Here is a 20,167-nt window from a genome sequence, read left to right as displayed (position 1 = left end):
ATCGATTTATTGGGCTATTCCTATAAGTGTCACAAACAGCCCTAGAGTTCGTACTAAAATAACACCTTAAGACACACATCAACCAAAACCCTAATGTCACCTAGATACTCCAATGTCACCACAAGTATCCGCGGGTTTGATTATATGATATGCATCACACAGTCTTAGATTCATCTATTCAAACCAAAACAAAAGACTTCAAAGAGTGCCCCAAAGTTTATACCGGAGAGTCAATATGAAAACGTGTGCCAACCCCTATGCATAAGTCCACAAGGTCACATAACCCACAAGTTGATCAGCAAAACATACATCAAGTGGATCACGTGAATATCCAATTGTCACCACAGATAAGCACATGCAAGACATACATCAAGTGTTCTCATATCCTTAAAGACTCAACCCGATAAGATAACTTCAAAGGGAAAACTCAATCCGTTACAAGAAGGTAGATGGGGAGAAACATCATAAGATCCAACTATAATAGCAAAGCTCATGGTACATCAAGATCGTGCCAAATCGAGAACACGAGAGAGAGAGAGAGAGAGAGAGAGAGAGAGAGAGAGAGAGACCAAACACATAGCTACTGGTACATACCCTCGGCCCCGAGGGTGAACTACTCCCTGCTCGTCACGGGGAGTGCCGGGATGATGAAGATGGCTGTCGGTGATGGATTCCCCCTCCGACAGGGTGCCGAAACAGGGTCCTGATTTGGTTTTCGTGGATACGGAGCCTTGTGGTGGCGGAACACACGATCTAGGTTCTGTTCTGGAAGTTTGGGGATATATAAGAGGTGTTGGCGTCGGGAACAAGTCAGGGGGGTCCCCGAGTCAACCATAAGATAGGGGGGCGCGCCCAGGAGGTAGGGCTCACCCCACACCCTTGTGGTGGCCTCGGGACTCCTCTGGTCCATCTTCGATGCTCCGTGGGCTTCTTCTGGTCCATAAATAATCACCGTAAATTTTCAAGTCAATTGGACCCCGTTTGATATTCCTTTTCTGCGAAACTGAAAAACAAGGAAAAAAATAAAAATTGGCACTAGGCTCTAGGTTAATTGGTTAGTCCGAAAAATCATATAAAATAGCATATAAATGCATATAAAACATCCAAGATGGATAATATAATAGTATGGAACAATAAAAAATTATAGATACGTTGGAGACGTATCATGAGACAACCCCAAAGTCATGTCTTGATGTAGTGTTCGAGTTACTGGCCACTACCGCTGGCACAAGATCTTCGAACTCACTGTCTGAATCAGTTCAGTTTCTCGAGTCTCAACTACAAGCTGAAAGACATCGATTAGCTGTGTTGCGACAAGAAACTGAAGGACTGAGGAAGTCCCTGGAGAATTCAGATGCATACTTTCTGGTGCAATAACAAGCATGGGAGGATTCTAGCGCCAAACAGGAGAGAGCTAATAAGCTTACTAAGCTTATTGCCAGCATGGTGGATACCCAGGATAACGTTTCTTAAGCTCTTGTGAAGTTGTTTCATTTATGGACTTGTTTTGTTGTCGCTCATTTATTTGCACTGGTGGCCAATTTAGTCACGAGTGTATGTAATATGCTACTTTGTTACCTATAATTGCACTGTTGGCGAACTTTGATGACTAGTGGATGTAATATGTGTAATTGCCGTAATAGCCTAGCATAAGTTGCTTGCTTATTTATTTCCTTCTTGTCTTGTTTATTTGTTTGGTTGTAGTCACTACAGTTCTTTTTCCGTGATTTGCTAGTGGCAACAATAAAATATTTTTTAAAACTAGGCCATAATAACCACAGACAGTTGTAACCATGGTCCTGCTATGTAGTGACCATGGGCCTCCTACAGGTTGTAGGATCTATGGGCCTCCTACGGGCCGTAGGATCAATGGTGTCACACCCTAGCTAGTTCATGCATTAGAGTGTTGCATCATGTTTATTCCATTCAACAGAAACTTGAAATGGGGATGACAGAACCCCCAGCCCCTCTGAAACCAACTAGGGTTTACTAAAAAATATTTTCAATGAACCTAAAATGCCCTTCTAAAATGTCCATCATTTTTGTCTTGGTTCAAAACCTCTGCCAAAAGTGGTGCACAATTTTCTAGGTAATCCTAAGGTCTTTGAATTAAATCATAGATATTTGAGTTTGGGAATTTAAATTATATAAAATATTTCAAATGCTCAAATATTCCCAAACCAAAATGTTCCAAGCTGGATATATTCCAGTTAGTAGCCATAAGCAGTTTGGTGATTTTTGAAGTTGCCTAGGTATTTTTAGAAAGTCCACAAACTTACAGAAAAATAGAAAAGGAAAAATCAAAGAGGAGCAGAGGCTTACCTGGCACCCACCTGGCAAGCCCACCTGCCGGCCCAGCCCAGCAGCCGCTCCAGCGAGCTGCTTGCCTTCGCCAGGCAGGCAGGCAGGTGCTCGACGGCGGCACCAGCGCGCGCCACGCAGCTGCCCGTCGCCCTGCTTCCTCCTCTCGCCGCCCTGCTGGCCTGGACGAACTCCACGTCGCACCCCGAACCCCGTGGACACACCCATTCGCCCTCAGCTCCTCTCCCTCGCTCTCCCTCACCATGGCCGACGCCACCGCAGCCGCACCGTCGCCGTAGTCGCGCTCTCGGTCGTCCCCGCGCCGCGCCACCGTGTCCAGGAGCTCTGCCGCCCTCCTCTCCTTCGAGCTAGCCGAGCCCCGAGCGCTCGCGTGCCCCGAAGCCACTGCACCGACCTCGTCCGATCCGCCATCGCCGGAGATCCCCTTCGCCGTCGCCGCCGCACCAGCTCGTCCCCGACCGTGCCGTCTGCTTCTTCGAGACCTCCGTGAACCCAGCTACCTCCTCCCCCTTTCCTCTCTCGCTCTCGTGCACCACAGCGAGCGCACGAAGCTTCACCGCACGCACCGCCTCCGAGCTCGTCGCCGACGTGTCTCCGGCCAACAACCAGCCACACCACCGTGTCCATCGTACTCACCGCACCCGCAGGAACCCGTAGCACCACTCCACGAGCCTCGCCGTGTCCCGTAGCCTCGGGTTCAACCTCACCCGAACTCCGGCGACCGCCAAGGTCGTCGCCGGCGACGTTTCCGGCCACCCCGAGCTCAACCACCACCACCAAGAGCTGCGGCTTGCTCCCAGCTACACGTAGATGCCCTCCGCCGCTCATTTGGTCGCCGGAATGCACAAAACCACTCTCGCCGCCGCGTTCGGCCTCGCCGGCAGCTAAATGCCGGCAAGTTGACCCCGCTGACCCCTCGTTTGACCATGGGTGGGCCCAGTTTGACCCCCTGGGTCAATGACAGGTGGGGCCCAACCCTGTTAACTAATTAGGATTAGTATTAACTAATAATTAGTTAAACTAATTACACTGACACACGGGACCCACTAGTCAGGTTTGACCTGGACTATTCCGTTGACCACTGACGTCATCCTGATGCAATGCTGACGCAATAAGTTATTTACTGGAATTATTATTACACAGGAAATTCCAGAAAATAACCCAAACTTCAAAAAATCATAGAAATTAATCTGTAGCTCCAAATGCAAAGTGTTATATATAAAAAATGATCAGAAAAATCCAATCTATCCATCTGTACTGGTTTCATGCATGTTAAATCAAGATAACCTGCTTTTTATTGCAGAACAAGATAAAGCACTTTAAAGGGCCATTTATGAGTTTGAAATTTGAATCTTTGGTTCAAAATGATTCAAACCCATCTGGTCTTAGTTGCATTAGCCCAACACACTCATTTTTCCATGTCTCATGCATGCATCATATTGTTGCATATTGTTTGGTGATGATTGTGTATCGGTGCTCTCTGCGGCAGGTCCTGCCCCTGAGGAGTATCGTGATTACCCCAACGAAGAACAATACCAGTGCACCGACCCATCAGGCAAGCAACGAACCATTTGATCATATCGATACAATCCCATGTTCTCGCTCCTGCTCTCTTTTACTGCATTAAGACAACGCGTTTCAAACTGCTGTGTGTTGCGGTAGTTGAACCCATTTCCTCTGCATGACCTGTCATTGCCACAGTAACTAGATGAAACCCACTAGCATGTGTAGGAGTTGATTGAGCCATGTGTGTGTGTTGTTCCTACCTTGCTATGCCTGCTATGCTTAGAGTCGTGTCAGGTCTGGTTCATCTGGGTGATGGGCTAGAGTGAAATGATCATGTTAGTATGAGAGTGATGTGTTGAACACGATTTGGTAAAGGTATCGATGAGAGGCCATGTACGAGTACATGGTGGGTTGTTTCATTGAAGACGTCCTTAAGCACTGAGATCTGTATGTGTGATTTAAGATTCAGCTACTACCATACATTGGGCCCTGAAATATGACCCCGCTCGACTTCTTATTCACCCTAGTCCTCTGTCCAGGAGTTGCAAGTAGTTTCTGGTGTTTGTAGCTTACTGGAGGCCGTGGACAGCGCTGACCGTAGGGGTGGGCTGTGATGCGGTAGGTACGTGGCCGGGTATATCGGGCACCCGTTAGGTGTCTGGGAACCCTGTTCACATCGTTTGGGGCTGTGAGCGAAACCTCGGCCGGATCTCCTCACGGATGGAACCCGAATAGGCGATAAACCTGGACTAGAGACTGGAGTGTTTAGGTAGGTCGTGGTCTACACCCACGTCGGCTTTCGCTTGAAGTCTACCGAGCACATGTCGTGTGCAGACGCTAAGTGGTGGAAACATGTATGAAGAAGTACACCCCTGCAGGGTTAACATAATCTATTCGAATAGCCGCATCCGCGGTAAAGGACTACTTGGTTCCCTATACAGTTCATAGACAAGTAAATGGAAACTACTAAAAGCCTCAAGATAAGCGTGAGTGCCGAGGATGGCTCTTACGTGGGAGGACGGAGGTGGATCCTCGGTAGTGTATTGAAGTGGTGAGTAGTGGACTCGTGTGCGCAAAACTATTTCAAGTTGGAGTCTCGTAGGATAGTTTAGCCAAGAGTCAAAGCTGGTTTGCTGCAATAACTCCACCAACCCTTCTTGATAATGTGCATGTATGTAGGATCTGATGTAAGTCTTGCTGAGTACCTTTGTACTCATGTTACTTTAATTTACATTTTCAGAAGATGCTACAAACCCTTCTGATGGGTTCTTCGTAGACGTTGACATCGATGAGTAGACTGAGGCCCAGGTGGTGACCCTGAGCTTGTGAAGGACCATGTAGTATAGCTAGGCTTACCCAAGCCTCTTTTATTTTACTAGTTGTCTGTACTCAGACAAGACACTTCCGCTGTTGGGTTGTATGCTTGTATGACTTGAATGTGGGTCATGTAACCCATACTTGTGTATATGCTATGTATGGCTCTCTGAGCCTTTAAATAAAGAACTTGTGTTGTAGAGTCATGTTGTCATGCCTTGTTGTATTTGCACATATCGAGCATATTGTGTGTATGATTGAAATTCTTGGTATGTGTGGGATCTGACTATCTAGTTGTTTATCTTTAGTAGCCCCTCTTACCGGGAAATGTCTCCTAGTGCTTCCACTGAGCCATGGTAGCTTGCTACTGCTCCGGAACACTTAGGCTGGCCGGCATGTGTCCTTCTTCATTCCTGTGTCTGTCCCTTCGGGGAAATGTCACGCAATGAATACCGGAGTCCTGTTAGCCCGCTGTAGCCCGGTTTACCGGAGTCCTGCTAGCCCAGTGCTACAGCTTGGATTCACTTGCTGATGACCGACACGTTCGATGATGGTTGATGGATGCCTGTCCCTGTAAGTCTGTGCCACTTTGGGTTTACGACTAGCCATGTCAGCCCGGGCTCCTTATCATATGGATGCTAGCGACACTATCATATACGTGTGCCAAAAGGCGCAAACGGTCCCGGGCGAAGGTAAGGCGACACCCGTGGGAATACCGTGCGTGAGGCCGCAAAGTGATATGAGGTGTTATAGGCTAGATCGATGTGACATTGAGTCGGGATCCTGACAGCGTTGGCATCAGAGCCAGACTGCCTGTAGGTTCTCCAAGCCAAACTGGTCGATGTTGAGTCTAGAAATGCTTTAGTTATATGTAGGGGAATTGATTGTGGGATGGTACGTAAGGCTCTTTTTACTCCTTTACCTCGTGGCATTCTGATCTGAGTCAGTCCATTCTTCCACCAGGGGTTAAGGATTAGGATCTTTCTCTCTATCAGGTTCACGTGTTACTAATCAGTAGTACCTTATAGGTTTGATGATTACAAGCCTAGTTCAGCTCTACTACCCTGTTATACTGTTAAGTTGGACCCAGAACCTTGATATGATATTGTTGAGTGTCTATGCAATTCTTTGCTAAATGTCTCAAAATCCTTCTTGAGCATTTACAGCCGTTATGCTGTCCAAATTCTGCTAGGAATTCTAATGCCTTTGCATTGTGGTTGTGCTTTCAGATGGCCACTCGTGATCAAAACCAAGTGGTTTGCCTGACCCGGTGCATCGATGTGTCCGGTCATACGGCTATGTTAGTTCGGGTAATGATCGAGGCGGGTTACCGTTGGTATCCCGAATACACGGTCGAAGAGCAGTTTCGAGACTTTAATCAAAGCCAGTATCTCTGCACTGTCAGGATATTTCCCTCTTATCCTGGTTCTATCGAGCCCCTCCACTGTTCCTGTGGACTCGGGGTTACTATTGAGATGGCCGTGCAAGATGCTGCCTACTCTATGATGAACATCATGCGAGTCAGGACTGGCCTGCTTCGGAACACCGACTTCCGGTATATGCCAGCTTCACTCCCTAGAGCGCAGGGGTATCTCCGGGCTATCTATGCTGACTCCACTGAGGAGGACTCACTAACTCGCACCACTGCCGAGATGCTCGAGGATAAGGACCGAGAGAATCGGGCCTTGAGACTGGAGCTTTTCAACACCCGTGCCGATCATTGGGCCACCTTGACTCGGTTTGCACCGGCTGTGCAAGCTGGATATATGGATATGAGAGATCTGTATCCTGTTAGATCAGCTCTGCCAGACATGATGGATTGACGTGATGTGGGAGGCATCACCCCACCCCGTGGTCCCCGTAGGCAACCGTTTGTTGGTCCAAGACCTCACCCTAGCCCCTATGGTCCACAGGTTCCTCAGGACCGTCTGTTTCCGGATGCTCACGTTGAACTTCCAGGCTATGGAGGAGACTTCTATGAGAACTACTACGGAGATGTCTGAGTTAGTAGTAGTTTCACTAGTATTGTAATAGTTGTATTTCCACCGTCCTGCGTGACCCGTGGAATATGACTTAGTGTGTATCTATTCAGGAGGTGTAGGAAAAATAATGTATAGGAGCTTGGAATGCCTCCGAAGAGATGTAATCTTCCTTTCACCGTAGTAGTACTTTGTTTGGTCCTGTACTAAACCTTGTATGGTGTGTATGACAATGGAATAAAGGAAGCAGTATCTGTATCTACCATGTCATACGGATGATCATCTTGCATTCTGAGTTGTCCATTACATTCTACATTTCTATGTCAGAACCTTATCATCCTGAACTAAACCATTGTCTTGTTTTCCTAGGATGGTCAACACCCGCAACAACCCTGCTTCCCCAGAGCGGGCCGAAGGCAGCAGAGTTGGGGAAACAAACCTGCCTCACCCTCCTTCTCTGGCCGAAGTTATGCTAGAAGCCGAGAGAAACAAGCGGGAGACCAACCGTTTGTTGGAGCGCATCGAACAGAACACAGCACACCATCAGAGGAATAACTTGGTGTCACTCAGTGATTTCATCAAGTTACATCCACCCACCTTCCACCACTCCGTCGAGCCTCTCGACGCCGATGACTGGCTTCGCAGTATTACTCACAAACTGTGTTCTGCACTCGTAGCTGAGGCTGATAAGGTCACCTTTGCTGCATATCATCTCGAAGGCCCCGCCAGTCTCTGGTGGGAGAACTATGAAGCTATGCGCCCAGCGGGCCATGTCACTACTTGGGCTGAATTCAGCGAGGCTTTCCGTGAACATCATATTCCGGAGGGTCTCATGGACCGTAAACGTGAGGAGTTCTGCAGTTTCACCCAAGGTCGACTCTTTGTTGACGCTTACAGCAGGGAGTTCGGTAACCTTGCACGATATGCAACGGAGGAAGTCTCTACCGATGCCAAGAAGCAGGCAAGGTTCCGTAAGGGACTTAGTCCTGAGCTTCGCCGTGACCTCCGTCTGCATGAGTGCACATCTTTTCAGAAGCTTGTGAACAAAGCCATCAGTGCTGAGTCTGGTCAGACTGATTTCGAAGCAACACGCAAGCATGGCCGTGACTTGGGTTCCTCATCCGGTGCTGGACCACAGAAGCGCCGGGTGTGGGTGCCTAACACTGCCCTGCCACCCAGGTTCACACCGAGGCCATCCTATCAGGCGCCTCGCCCAGCTCAACAGTATGCACCAGCCAAGCCCTATGGTGGTCCAACCAACAATGCTCCTCCACGCACCAGTTCCGTGACATGCTTCAAGTGTGGGGAATCAGGCCACTATATGCGCGAGTGTCCCCAGACCAACTCCAGCCAGTCTGCAAAAGTTGTTGGCCGTGGCAAGCCGACAGGGAAAGTGTTCTACGCCAAGCCGGCCACCACTGCACGTGGCCATGTGAATTGTGTCTCTACGGAAGAGGCTCAGGAGGATCCCAACGTCGTTCTCGGTACGCTCCTTGTTAATTGCCACCCGGCATCTGTTCTTTTCAATACTGGAGCATCTCATTCATTCATATCCGAAAACTATGCTCGCTTGCATAACACCGCATTCTGTGACATGCCTTCCACCATGGAAATTTCTACTCCTGGTTCTAGATGGCAAACCTCTAGCGTAAGCCATGGGAATGAAATTCAAGTCGACAGACTTGTTTTTCTTGCATCTTTGATAGCTCTCAAATCTTCGGATATTAATATCATCTTGGGTATGGATTGGATGTCAGCCCATCATGCCAAGATCGATTGCTTCTCTAGAACTGTTCTACTCACACACCCTTCGGGAAAGATAGTCAATGTCTTGACCCGAGTAGCTAAACGACAACTATATTCTCTTAACGCCAGTCCTTTGCCAGACCTCGAAGACGTCCCGGTAGTCTGTGACTTCCCAGATGTCTTTCCAGAAGAATTGCCAGGTGTCCCACCTGACAGAGATGTCGAGTTCGTGATAGATCTCATTCCAGGAACTGTCCCAATTTCTAGAAGACCCTATAAGATGGCACCATTTGAACTAGCCGAACTTAAGAAACAACTCGATGAGTCCTTGAAAAAGGGTTTCATCCGACCTAGTTCATCTCCATGGGCTTGCCCCGTCCTCTTCGTCAAGAAGAAGGATGGTACAGACCGGATGGTTGTAGATTATCGACCCGTCAACTTGGTCACAATTAAGAACAAGTATCCGCTCCCCAGGATCAACGACCTGTATGATCAGCTCGCTGGATCCTCAGTCTTCTCTAAAATGGATTTGAGGTTGGGCTACCATCAAATAAAAATCAGGAACGGGGACATTCCTAAAACGGCCTTTGTTACTCGTTATGGCTAATACGAGTACACCGTCATGTCCTTCGGTTTAACCAACGCCCCAGCCACCTTTTCTCGGTTAATGAACTCAATCTTCATGGAGTATTTGGATAAATTCGTCGTGGTTTACCTCGATGATATACTCATCTACTCGAAGAACGAGGAAGAACATGCCGAACATCTAAGGCTAGTGTTGATGAAACTTCGAGAGCATCGCCTTTATGCCAAATTTTCAAAATGCGAATTTTGGTTGCCAGAAGTGACCTATCTAGGACATGTAATTTCTAGTAAAGGTATTGCTGTTAATCCCGAGCGAGTTCAAGCCGTCCTTAATTGGACTCCACCTGAATCGGTCAAGCAAGTTCGGAGTTTCCTTGGCTTAGCGAGCTATTGTCGTCGCTTTGTCGAGAATTTCTCCAAAGTTGCTAAACCTCAAACTGAACTCCTCAAGAAAGATAAAAAGTTCAAGTGGACTCCACAATGTGAGCACAGTTTTCGGGAACTAAAAAGACGCCTGACTTTTGCTCCCGTACTGATACCACCAGACTTCTCCAAGGACTTTGTTATCTATTGCGACGCCTCGCGACAAGGACTAGGTTGCATTCTCATGCAAGATCGACACATGATTGCTTATGCTTCACGGCAATTACATCCACATGAGGAAAACTACCCTACTCATGATCTAGAGCTTGCAGCTGTAGTCCATGCACTCAAAACCTGGCGACATTACCTCCTCGGTAATCGTTGCGAAATCTTCACTAATCACCAAAGTCTGAAGTACATATTCACCCAACAGGATTTGAATCTCAGGCAAAGACGTTGGGTCGAGTTGATCACAGATTTCGACTTAGGGATAACTTACACCCCAGGAAAAGCCAACGTCATGACTGATGCGCTAAGTCGTAAATCTTATTGCAACAATCTAATGTTGCAACAAAGTCAACCACTTCTCCACGAGGAATTTCGGAAACTTAACCTTCACATTGTTCCTCAAGGATTCCTTTCCACCTTGGTGGCGAAACCTACCCTTACGGATCAAATCATCGCTGCCCAAAAACGAGATAAAGGAATATCTCGGATCAAGGAGAACATTGCTAGCAGGGATGCTAAATGTTTCTCTACAAATGATCATGGTGCTGTGTACTTTGAGAACCGTCTAGTGGTTCCCAAGAACCAACATTTACGGCAGTTGATCCTTAAGGAAGCTCATGAATCTCCTCTCACCATTCATCCCGGTAGCACTAAGATGTATCAGGACCTACGCCAGAGGTTCTGGTGGACTAGGATGAAGAGAGACATTGCTCAGTTTGTTGCTAGTTGCGACGTCTGTCGTCGTGTAAAAGCAGAGCATCAACAGCCTGCTGGCACCCTTCAACCCTTAGCTATTCCTGAATGGAAATGGGACAAAATTGGTATGGACTTCATTACCAGTTTTCCCAGGACCAAGAGAGGGAATAATGCTATCTTCATCGTTATCGACCGTCTTTCCAAAGTGGCCCATTTCTTACCTGTTCGTGAGAGTATAACCGCTAGTCAGTTAGCAGACTTGTACATCTCCCGAGTAGTGTCTCTCCATGGTGTTCCACTTGAAATTAACTCGGATCGAGGAAGTCTCTTCACCTCTTGATTTTGGGAAAGTTTCCAAAATGCTATGGGAACCCGCCTTTCCTTTAGCACTGCCTTTCATCCTCAATCAAGTGGTCAAGTAGAACGCGTCAACCAGATTCTAGAAGACATGCTTTGAGCTTCTGTTATCTCATTCGGAATGGATTGGGAGAAATGCCTTCCATTTGCCGAATTTCCTTATAACAACAGCTATCAATCTAGCTTGGGTAAAGCCCCTTTTGAAGTTCTCTATGGACGAAGGTGTCGAACGCCTCTTAACTGGTCAGAAACCGGGGAAAGACAATTCTGTGGCCCGGATATGATCCAGGAAGCAGAAGAGCAAGTTCGCATCATTCGTGAAAAGTTGAAAACAGCCCAATCTCGAAAAAAAGAGTCAATATGACCGAAAACATAGGACTATGACTTTTGAGGTTGACGAGAAGGCTTACCTTCGGGTTACTCATCTGAAGGGAACCCATCATTTCGGTATCAAAGGAAAATTGGCTCCTCGTTACATTGGACCCTTTCGCATTCTCGCTAAACGAGGAGAAGTTGCCTACCAGTTGGAACTACCTCCGCATCTCTCCAGAGTCCATGATGTCTTCCACGTTTCTCAACTCAGGCGTTGCTTCTCGGATCCTATCCGTGGAATGGACCACGAAACACTTGATCTTCAAGATAATCTCATGTATCGAGAGTACCCCGTTCGTATCCTCGATCAAGCCAAGCGTACCACTCGATGACATAATATCAAGTTTCTCAAGGTTCAATGGTCGCACCATTCTGAGAAAGAAGCAACTTGGGAAAGGGAGGATCGCCTTCGACTTGAGTATCCCGCCTTCTTCCCGGAGGAACCTAAATCTCGGGACGAGATTCTTTTGAGTGGGGGTGAGTTGTCACACCCTAGCTAGTTCATGTATTAGAGTGTTGCATCATGTTTATTCCATTCAACAGAAAGTTGAAATGGGGATGACAGAACCCCCAGCCCCTCTGAAACCAACTAGGGTTTACTAAAAAATATTTTCAATGAACCTGAAATGCCCTTCTAATATGTCCATCATTTTTGTCTTGGTTCAGAACCTCTGCCAAAAGTGGTGCACAATTTTCTAGGTCATCCTAAGGTCTTTGAATTAAATCATAGATATTTGAGTTTGTGCATTTAAATTATATAAAATATTTCAAATGCTCAAATATTCCCAAATCAAAATGTTCCAAGCTAGATATATTCCAGTTAGTGGCCATAAGCAGTTTGGTGATTTTTGAAGTTGCCTAGGTATTTTTAGAAAGTCCACAAACTTACAGAAAAATAGAAAAGGAAAAATCAAAGAGGAGCAGAGGCTTACCTGGCGCCCACCTGGCAAGCCCACCTGCTGGCCCGGCCCAGCAGCCGCTCCAGCGAGCTGCTTGCCTTCGCCAGGCAGGCAGGCAGGTGCTCGACGGCGGCACCAGCGCGCGCCACGCAGCTGCCCGTCGCCCTGCTTCCTCCTCTCGCCGCCCTGCTGGCCTGGACGAACTCCACGTCGCACCCCGAACCCCGTGGACACACCCATTCACCCTCAGCTCCTCTCCCTCACTCTCCCTCACCATGGCCGACGCCACCGCAGTCGCACCGTCGCCGTAGTCGCGCTCTCCGTCGTCCCCGCGCCGCGCCACCGTGTCCAGGAGCTCCGCCGCCCTCCTCTCCTTCGAGCTAGCCGAGCCCCGAGCGCTCACGTGCCCTGAAGCCACTGCACCGACCTCGTCCGATCCGCCATCACCGGAGATCCCCTTCGCCGTCGCCGCCGCACCAGCTTGTCCCCGACCGCGCCGTCTGCTTCTTCGAGACCTCCGTGAGCCCAGCTACCTCCTCCCCCTTTCCTCTCTCGCTCTCGTGCACCACAGCGAGCGCACGAAGCTTCACTGCATGCACCGCCGCCGAGCTCGTCGCCGACGTGTCTCCGGCCAACCACCGGCCACACCACCGTGTCCATCGCACTCACCGCACCTGCAGGAACCCGTAGCACCACTCCATGAGCCTCACCGTGTCCCATAGCCTCGGGTTCGACCTCACCCGAACTCCGGCAACCGCCAAGGTCGTTGCCGGCGACGTTCCGGCCACCCCGAGCTCAACCACCACCACCAAGAGCTGCGGCTTGCTCCCAGCTACACGTAGATGCCCTCCGCCGCTCATTTGGTCGCCGGAATGCACAAAACCACTCTCGCCGCCACGTTCGGCCTCACCGGCGGCTAAATGCCGGCGAGTTGACCCCACTGACCCCTCGTTTGACCACGGGTGGGCCCAGTTTGACCCCCCTGGGTCAATGACAGGTGGGGCCTAGCCCTGTTAACTAATTAGGATTAGTATTAACTAATAATTAGTTAAACTAATTACACTGACACGCGGGACCCACTAGTCAGGTTTGACCTGGACTGTTCCGTTGACCACTGACGTCATCCTGACGCAATGCTGACGCAATAAGTTATTTACTGGAATTGTTATTACACAGGAAATTCCAGAAAATAACCCAAACTTCAAAAAATCATAGAAATTAATCTGTAGCTCCAAATGCAAAGTGTTATATATGAAAAATGATCAGAAAAATCCAATCTATCCATCTGTACTGGTTTCATGCATGTTAAATCAAGCTAACCTGCTGTTTATTGCAGAACAAGATAAAGCACTTTAAAGGGCCATTTATGAGTTTGAAATTTGAATCTTTGGTTCAAAATGATTCAAACCCATCTGGTCTTAGTTGCATTAGCCCAACACACTCATTTTGCCATGTCTCATGCATGCATCATATTGTTGCATATTGTTTGGTGATGATTGTGTATCGGTGCTCTCTGCGGCAGGTCCTGCCCCTGAGGAGTATCGTGATTACCCCAACGAAGAACAATACCAGTGCACCGACCCATCAGGCAAGCAACCAGCCATTTGATCATATCGATACAATCCCATGTTCTCGCTCTTGCTCTCTTTTACTGTATTAAGACAACGCGTTTCAAACTGCTGTGTGCTGCGGTAGTTGAACCCATTTCCTCTGCATGACCTGTCATTGCCACAGTAACTAGATGAAACCCACTAGCATGTGTAGGAGTTGATTGAGCCTGTGTGTGTGTTGTTCCTACCTTGCTATGCCTGCTATGCTTAGAGTCGTGTCAGGTCTGGTTCATCTGGGCGATGGGCTAGAGTGAAATGATCGTGTCAGTATGAGAGTGATGTGTTGAACACGATTTGGTAAAGGTATCAATGAGAGGCCATGTAGGAGTACATGGTGGGTTGTTTCATTGAAGCCGTCCTTAAGCACTGAGATCTGTATGTGTGATTTAAGATTCAGCTACTACCATACATTGGGCCCTGAAATATGACCCCGCTCGACTTCTTATTCACCCTAGTCCTCTGTCCAGGAGTTGCAAGTAGTTTCTGGTGTTTGTAGCTTACTGGAGGCCGTGGACAGCGCTGACCGTAGGGGTGGGCTGTGATGCGGTAGGTACGTGGCCGGGTATACCGGGCACCCGTTAGGTGTCTCGGAACCCTGTTCACATTGTTTGGGGCTGTGAGCGAAACCTCGGCCGGATCTCCTCATGGATGGAACCCGAATAGGCGATAAACCTGGACTAGAGACTGGAGTGTTTAGGTAGGTCGTGGTCTACACCCACGTCGGCTTTCGCTTGAAGTCTGCCGAGCACATGTCGTGTGCAGACGCTAAGTGGTGGAAACATGTATGAAGAAGTACACCCCTGCAGGGTTAACATAATCTATTCGAATATCCGCGTCCGCGGTAAAGGACTACTTGGTTGCCTATACAGTTCATAGACAAGTAAATGGAAACTACTAAAAGCCTCAAGATAAGCGTGAGTGCCGAGGATGGCTCTTCCGTGGGAAGACGGAGGTGGATCCTCGGTAGTGTATTGAAGTGGTGAGTAGTGGACTCGTGTGCGCAAAAATATTTCAAGTTGGAGTCTCGTAGGATAGTTTAGCCAAGAGTCAAAGCTGGCTTGCTGCAATAACTCCACCAACCCTTCTTGATAATGTGCATGTATGTAGGATCTGATGTAAGTCTTGCTGAGTACCTTTGTACTCATGTTACTTTAATTTACATTTTCAGAAGATGCTACAAACCCTTCTGACGGGTTCTACGTAGAAGTTGACATCGATGAGTAGACTGAGGCCCAGGTGGTGACCCTGAGCTTGTGAAGGACCATGTAGTATAGCTAGGCTTACCCAAGCCTCTTTTATTTTACTAGTTGTCTGTACTCAGACAAGACACTTCCGTTGTTGGCTTGTATGCTTGTATGACTTGAATGTGGGTCATGTAACCCATACTTGTGTGTATGCTATGTATGGCTCTTTGAGCCTTTAAATAAATAACTTGTGTTGTAGAGTCATGTTGTGATGCCTTGTTGTATTTGCACATATCGAGCATATTGTGTGTATGATTGAAATGCTTGGTATGTGTTGGATCTGACTATCTAGTTGTTTATCTTTAGTAGCCCCTCTTACCGGGAAATGTCTCCTAGTGCTTCCACTGAGCCATGGTAGCTTGCTACTGCTCCGGAACACTTAGGCTGGCCGGCATGTGTCCTTCTTCGTTCCTGTGTCTGTCCCTTCGGGGAAATGTCACGCAATGAATACCGGAGTCCTGTTAGCCCGCTGCAGCCCGGTTTATCGGAGTCCTGCTAGCCCAGTGCTACAGCTCGGATTCACTTGCTGATGACCGACACGTTCGATGCTGGGTCATGGATGCATGTCCCTGTAAGTCTGTGCCACTTTGGGTTTACGACTAGCCATGTCAACCCGGGCTCCTTATCATATGGATGCTAGCGACACTATCATATACGTGTGCCAAAAGGCGCAAACGGTCCCGGGCGAAGGTAAGGCGACACCCGTGGGAATATCATGCGTGAGGCCGCAAAGTGATATGAGGTGTTACAGGCTAGATCGATGTGACATTGAGTCGGGGTCCTGACAAATGGGCCTTCTATGGGTCGTACAATCAATGGGCCTTCTATGGGCCATACTAGTCATGGACCAATAAAGGACCGCAATATGGGCCGTAAATGGGCTAGAGTCGAAATCGTCTATTTATGGCCTGATCATAATGGGCCGTTAATAGCCGATATGTATAACGGGCTTAAATGGGCCGTATTTGATGACGCTAAGAAAACAGCCCAACCGATTAATGGGCCACAAATGGGCCGACTGTAACCACGGGCTGAATTTGGCCCACAAGCAGAACAGGCCAGTAATGGGCCAGAAGTAACTGAATGCTGGAAATGAGCCCAAGAATAAATGGGCCCTTAGAAGGCCGAAAGATAACACGGGCTGGAAAGGGCCCGATGGAATAATGGGCCGTTAATGTGTATAAAGCGATACACTGTTCATTATGGGCCAGTGTCGCCATGGGCCATTAATAGGCCAAGAGTTACAAAGGGCCTCGTATGGGCCGAAAGACGTTATGGGCATACATGGGCCGGAAGTTTCAACGAGCTGGAATCATATTGGACAACCCAGATGACGCTACTGGACCTAATTCGGATAGGCCATAACGGGCTGTGAGTTAGCGGGCTGTAAATGGGCTATATGCGAACATGCTGTTAACAGGCTTTCTGTGGGGCGGTCGGCTACCTTTTGACCAAGTCAAACGGGCAGGCCTTTTCACCCAAATGGGCCACTGTTGGGTCGTGCCACGTGTCGACATATCATAGGCGCCTCCTGTCCAATGAGTGGATGACATCTGTCCCAACGCTGAGCCGACACGTGGTACCTCTAGCCATTAGGAATTTTACACGTGGAAAGTCCCCATTGGTCTGGGCTGTTAATGGGTTATCGGATCCAAACCGGAACCCGGTAGCTTAATGGCAACCCTTACAGTGGATGCCACGTGTCGGTTACCCTTGACAAAAGCATTTCCATGACGCGCCATTTATCGTTCCGTGATGATAAGTTTCGTATTTTCATGGAACACTTCTACGACAACACAAGTATGACTATCTTGATTCTGTTATAAAATCGTCATGGATGTACATGCATGACAGATAACGTGACCTACTATGACAAACACATATCATCACGAAAGTGGTTTTTTTGTAGTGCAAGGAAGGATGTTGAGAGGGATTTTGGGATATTTGATGACCCACAAGTATAGGGGATCAATCGTAGTCCTTTTGATAAGTAAGAGTGTAGAACCCAACGAGGAGCAGAAGGGTGACAAGCGGTTTTCAACAAGGTAATTTCTGCAGGCACTGAAATCATCGGTAACAGACAGTTTGATAGCAAGATAATTTGTAACAATTAATAAGTAGAAATAGTAACAATAGGTGCAGCAAGGTAGCCCAATCCTTTTTGTAGCAAAGTACAAGCCCAAACAATCTCTTATAATAAGCAAAGCGTTCTTGAGGACACACGGGAATTTCATGTAGCCACTTTCATCATGTTGGTCTTATTCGCGTTCGCTACTTTGATAATTTGATATGTGGGTGGACCGGTGCTTGGATGCTGTTCTTACTTGAACAAGACTCCCACTTATGATTAACCCCCCTCGCAAGCATCCGCAACTACGAAAGAAGAATTAAGATAAAATCTAACCATAGCATTAAACATATGGATCCAAATCAGCCCCTTGCGGAATAGCACATAAACTAGGGTTTAAACTTCTGTCACTCTAGCAACCCATAATCTAATAACTACTCCACAATACATTCCCTTAGGCCCAAAGATGGTGAAGTGTCATGTATTCTTGACAAGACTTCTCCCATGTCCTCAAGAACAAAAGTAACTACTCGCACAACATATTCATGCTCAAGATCAGAGGGGTATTGAATATAATAATAGATCTGAACATATAATCCTCCACCAAATAACCAGCTAGCATTAACTACAAGATGTAATCAACACTAGTAGTCACCCACAGATACCAATATGAGGTTTGATACAAAGATTGAACACAAGAGATGAACTAGGGTTTTGAGATGATAAGGTGTTGTTGAAGATGTTGATGAAGATTGGCCCTCCCGTGATGAGAGGGTTGTTGGTGATGACGATAGCTTTGATTTACCCCTCCTGGAGGGAAGTATCCCCGACGGTCGCTTCGCCGGAGAGCAAAATTGCTCCTGCCCAAGTTCCGCCTCGAGACGGCGGTGCTCCGTCCCGAAAGGCCTCCTCTTATTATTATTTTCTAGGGAAAATGACCTTATGTACCAGAAGATGGGCACCGGAAGTGGGCCAGGGGGCCCACTACCCACTAGGGCGCGCTACGGGGGGCAGGCGCACCCTGGTGCCTCGTGGGCATCTGGGTGGCCCCCTCTGGTATTTCTTTTCTCCAGTATTTTTTTATATATTCCAAAAATATTCCTCGTCAGCTCATTCGGAGATGTGCAGAATAGGCATCTCTGACATAGATTTTTCAGGTCCAGAATTCCAGCTGCCGACAATCTCCCTCTTTATGTAAACCTTGCATATTATGAGAGAAAAGGTATTAGAATTACTCCAAAAAGTGTTATATTGCATAAAAACACTATAAATAACAGTAGGAAAACATGATGCAAAATGCACGTATCAATATTGCAGGCCCAGTTTGCTATTGTGCGAGGACCAGCTAGGTTTTGGGATCAAGAGAACCTATGGTACATCATCACATCTTGTGTGATCTTGCACAACATGATCATTGAGAACGAGTGTGTCCAAGATTTGGATTACAACGTCTATCACCTCATGGGGAAACCCGTTGCCGCCGGCTAGCCTAGAAGGCAAGACAGAATCGAGCATTTTATTCTAGTGTGCCATGACATTTGAGAGTCTGAAACACACAATGATCTTCAAAATATGTGATGAAGGAGTGGTGGACATGGCATGGGAAACAAAACGCCTAGTTTCATCTCTATGTTTGTTGTATTGTGGATGAACTTTGTTGTATTGTGTTTTAAGCTTTGTTATATTTTTGGTGTATTTGATGTAGTGGATTTGATAGATTATGTTGTTGATTGATGAAATTATTGTTATGTTTGTTTTGGATTGACTTGAGATAAGTTTGATATTATTTGGTTGCAATATGGATGCATTTGTCGTGCGGTTGCCATCTTTACTTTTACTTTAGGGCATCTACTGGAGCACTAGTGCCCTATTTTAGGGCATCTATTGGAGTTGGAGATCTTTGGTGTTGTAAAAAAACAGTTTGGATGTTGTGAATTTGCTCCAACCTCCTTTTGCTGCCCAATTACAGGGCACACATTCGAGATGGTCTAAACATAGATGGATCTTTGCCTCCAGATGGACATGTGGGTGCAGGCATGGTGCTCCATGACAATCTTAACAAAATTATATTTTTGTTATGTCGCCAACTCCACTCCTGCAGAGGTGCTCTTGAAGCAGAATTAAGTGCATGCATGGAAAGTTTTTTCTTGTATTTTAGTGTTGTGCTTTACCGTTATGATTGAAGTGGCCTCCCTCAAATTGTATGGTTCAACAAATTGACATTGATAGATCAATCTATTCTTCTTTAGTGCAAGAAATTAAGTCCTTGTTAACTTCTCGCCGGACTTGTATTACTCATATAATGTGTAGCCAAAACTCTTTTATTCATTTCGTGACTAATTTTGGTAGATTATAAGCTTGAACGGTGGTTTGGATCGGGTCTGGTCCAGCCAATACAGCTGAGCTCTAGTCTATCTATAAATACACTTACTCCCTAAATTTGGAGCTCTCACAATCAATTGAAGTCTTCAATTTAGAACTGGTTCACCCAGTCAACATTTTTCCTACAAGGAGCTCTCCAGTTCAATTATTTTAACCCACAATATTTCCTAAATTTGGAGCTCCCCGTTCAGTTGATGTATCCAATTTGGACTTGATTCACAATTTTGACCGAGTCAACGATTTTTCAAATCAATCAACAATAAAGACATCGACGTCCACAAATACTAAATAAGTAAAATATGGACAAGATGAATCTAATGATATCGATTTGATATTATGGATATTTATAATTTTTTCTATAATTTGGTCAAACTAAAGTGGTTTGACTTTTTAAAAACCAATACATATTTTGAAATAGAAGAAGAAAATTATGAAAACCTAAGACCAGCAACGGCGCATCAAAGTACGTCCAACCCTTTTAGTAGATTGTAATCTT

Source organism: Triticum dicoccoides, chromosome 1B (assembly GCF_002162155.2).
Source record: "Triticum dicoccoides isolate Atlit2015 ecotype Zavitan chromosome 1B, WEW_v2.0, whole genome shotgun sequence".
In the NCBI taxonomy this organism is placed as follows: Eukaryota; Viridiplantae; Streptophyta; class Magnoliopsida; order Poales; family Poaceae; genus Triticum; species Triticum dicoccoides.
This window is presented reverse-complemented; position numbering follows the sequence as displayed.